The following is a 4,181-nucleotide window of genomic DNA, read 5'->3' on the forward strand; positions in this document are numbered from 1 at the left end:
CGCGACGCGCTGGAACCCTATTGTTTTTGTTAGGATTTTTATTATTATTATTATTATTCCGCCCTAGAAACGATCGTGCAGCCCAAACCGTAAGGCCTAGAGAGCTCAAACTTGGTCAGATGGTAGTACTGGTCACAGTTACTCAGGCCCAAGGTCTCAGTGGAATCGGACAATTTGGGGCGCTTCAGCGCCCCTCAACGCGTTTGTGCCCATAACTCCCAAACCGTATGTCCAAATCTCAAGTGCTTTATATCATTGGAATCCTTGGCTCATGACTTAAAAAACGTATATCTCCGATTTCATTTCCGCAATTAAATTTTTTCGCTATAGTGCATTTTGTCCGAAACCTACTTTTGCTAACTAGTCCTAGGTTTTTTGCCTGATCGAGACCAATCCAGTGCAGTAATATTCTCTGGAGTCTCAATGTCAATAATTTTCGAAAAAAAGTCGAAATTTTGATTCAGGGTCCTTAAGGGGCCCCAAAACGTTCGGACTGTGAGGAGCAAGTTTTACTAAAATGTCAATAACTCAAGAACTAAATGAGCTATCAACACCAAACCTGGGACACATGTGAAAGAGGTCAAACTGAGGTCACAGTTCAAAAACCGCGGCGATTGGCCACTTGGTGGCGCTAAAGCTTGCCGGTCACTTTGTGTATGTGACTTGCGGGTCACTCGTTCTGCATCTGGATGCTTGTGTTTCTTCGCTTTATGGATATGACTTTGTCTATTTTATTTTCTGTCATATATCAGATCTTGGGGGCACGGTAGCTTAGTGGTTAGCACGTTAGACTCACACCTCCAGGGTCGGGGTTCGATTCCTGCCTCCACCTTGTGTGTGTGGAGTTTGCATGTTCTCCCCGGGCCTCGGGGGTTTCCTCCGGGTACTCCGGTTTCCTCCCCCGGTCCAAAGACATGCATGGTAGGTTGATTGGCATCTCTGGAAAATTGTCCGTAGTGTGTGATTGCGTGAGTGAATGAGAGTGTGTGTGTGCCCTGCGATGGGTTGGCACTCCGTCCAGGGTGTATCCTGCCTTGATGCCCGATGACGCCTGGGATGGGCACGGGCTCCCCGTGACCCGAGGTAGTTCGGATAAGCGGTAGAAGATGAATGAATGAATATCAGATCTGCTTTAATCACCGTGTCTGAAGTTCCAGTTCCTCCCAAAGTCCAGGAGAACTTTCAGGACAATGCAGGTCTGACAGCTTCATTTTTGAAGATTGTTAAATAAAAACATGGCTTTAAATCTATAAATTAGCAACCAGCCATTAAAAAACACAATAGACATGAAATTTGAAATGTGCCTACAAACAACTTGATTTTTATGATAATAATCTGTTTTGTTTATTCTATGTATAAAAGGCTGTGGGGAACTTGTTTCTGTCGGTGAGCCTGAGACCCGTCAGAAGGCCAACAGCATCACAGGAAAATAAGGAATGTGGTTCCAGGACCCAGAGTCTCCAGGAGCTCCGTATGGGCCCGACACGGTGTTGGGCATCGACACTGTGAGCAGTGAAGTACGAGAACTGTACGCCGATGAAAACCTGGAGCAGCTCGTCCGTGGCTACCCCACCAAGGTCCTGCTTTTACCAGAGTCGATGGGGAGCACCGGGGCCACCGTGTACCACGGATCGCTTTACTACAGAAGCAGACAGAGCCCCACGCTGCTGCGTTATGACCTTGTCGCTGAGAACATCGTGGCCCAGAGAGAGCTGCCACACACAGGATTCCACGGCCAGTATCCTTATTCCTGGGGTGGCTACACCGACATCGACCTGGCTGTGGACGAGAAGGGACTGTGGGCCATTTACAGCACAGAAAAGGCTCGTGGAGCCATCATTATCTCACAGCTGGATCCTGAACACCTGAGAGTGATCAGAAGCTGGGAGACCAACATCCAGAAGAACAAAGTGGCGAACGCTTTCATGGTGTGTGGCAGACTGTACAACCCAACTTTTATAACATCGTGTAACTTAGCGCCATCTTCTGGCAAATAGATTCAACTGTAAATACAGTGATACAAAGTACAAAATAAAATACAAAGATAAGTGCTTCCAAAACGTCTTCTGGTGCCTCCTTCATGAAAATGATCCAGCATCTTTACAAAAGTAGTGGTGTGTTCTCTAAATGTGCTTAGAAAAATGGGTGAATAAAGAAAGAGGTGGATTTTGGATAAAGGAAACCCACAGGGGACTTCACATGGAAGTGTATTTTGTTGGAATATGTGATGTTAACAACCTGCATAAGTTCTTTAAATGCACCTCTGTATCTAAATTAATAAATAAATAAACCACTAATTTTAAAGAACATTAAATATATGCATTACAAATATTAATCCATAAATAATTAAAGACAAATATATAGATTTAGAAATAAATAAAACATTTTCATTTGAAAAACATTGAAGCATCTGATGTACATGTGAACTACGGGAAATTTATGATAATGAATAATAATTTAAAACGGCAGCCATAAATGTATATACAAATTTATATATTTAATGAAATTGGAAATGTGCAAAATATTGAGCAGAAAGCAAGGATTTTGCTGTAAATTGCTGTGTTACCAAGACAAATGCCCAAACACCAAGGAGAGGAGACATGATGAAATACAGGAGAACACAAGGCAAATTATGATAATAATCCTCTACCTGCACTTAGGACTCTTTACCTGCCTCATACAGGCATTATTTAATCAATTCTGCATTAATCTGATCTTACAGTCACACTTTTATCTTCTACACTTCAACACAAGAGTTCATTTTCCTCACCAGTGATCCATAGTGGCTGTAGATTACTGTACTGTGTGTGAAGTTTGTAGCTCGTCGTGGAAGTTCTGAGGTTTGAGAGATTTAAAGTATAAAGTATTACACTGGTAGACACGGGCAAGTGTAAAAAAGGTTTCACAATTTATTGTGTTCAGCTGCACAGCAGGACCCAACACTCTGCATATAGCATGAGAGATGAAGGGCCACCATCATTGATTACATCAAGATTTTATAGACAGAAGTCAAGTAAAGAAGATACGTAAAAGCAAAACATCATCAATCATTGGTTCATTCCTTTGTGCACTAACTATATCACATACTTAGGCATTAATGTTTGCCCCCCAGGCTGTCAGAGCCGTTTGGACTCTTGGACTTTACTCCATTAGTTAAAACAATAAATGATGACATTCATCGCTGGATGAATTTACCACTATCCATTATGGGCAGAATATCAGTAATTAAAATGACTATAGTCCCTAAATTAAACTATTTATTTACAATGACTCCAGCACTACCCACCCTCACCTGGTTTAAATCACTAGATTCAATCCTCACTAAATTCTATTGGAAAAATAAGAGCCCAAGAATTAAATTGACTACACTACAGCAACCAAAAACACAAGGAGGACTGGAAGCACCACATTTCTACCACTACTTTTTGGCCAATCAGCTCCAAAACATATACAAATGGATTCATCCTAACCCATCACAAAGCACATGGCTAGATGTTGAACAGTCAATTTGTAAAGAGATGAATATTTCAGAATGACCTTTCTATAGTCAGACAATCAAAAAGCATCACTGTTTTAAATCACCAACAATAGCCACAGCTCTGACAGCCTGGTGGAAATGTCATCACATCACAAACACCCCTCTTGCACCATCTAAATACACCCCGATCTGGAATAACCCAGATTTTATAGTTAATAAGAAGCCACTAAACCTACGCACATGGGTAGATAAGGGCATCACACAACTTCAACACATCCTCCTTAATAACAACTTGGCACCATTTTCCCACTTGGTCCAGAAATACGGCATTGGGAGTAATTGTTTTTTGGAATATTTACAAATCAAATCATCTATTCAATCAAAAATCGACACTCAGACAATTAATCTAGACCTTTCCCCCTCCAATCTCAGAACTAATTAATATAACCTCCCCAAAAAACCTACTCTCCAAAATATATAAAATAATATCCAGATCAGACAACACATTAAGCCGACCCAATGCTAAATGGGAATCAGACTTATCCATTGCTCCCAATGCCGCTTTCTGGACACAAATCTGCAAAAATATCTACTTCATGACAAAAAACGCCAACTTACAACTTATACGGTATAAAGTACTTCATAGATTTCACCTAACTGGACAGAAATGATTTAAAATGGGTTTTACATCAGAAACATGCTC

At 41.2% G+C, this 4,181-nt stretch overlaps 1 pseudogene; it reads left to right on the top strand.

Moving 5' to 3' along the window:
• Positions 1–1,114: 1,114 nt before the first annotated feature.
• On the top strand, positions 1,115–1,997 carry LOC132841611 (myocilin-like; annotated as a pseudogene).
• The last annotated feature ends 2,184 nt before the right edge of the window (positions 1,998–4,181 follow it).

This window comes from Tachysurus vachellii, chromosome 2 (genome assembly GCF_030014155.1).
Source record: "Tachysurus vachellii isolate PV-2020 chromosome 2, HZAU_Pvac_v1, whole genome shotgun sequence".
NCBI lineage: Eukaryota > Metazoa > Chordata > Actinopteri > Siluriformes > Bagridae > Tachysurus > Tachysurus vachellii.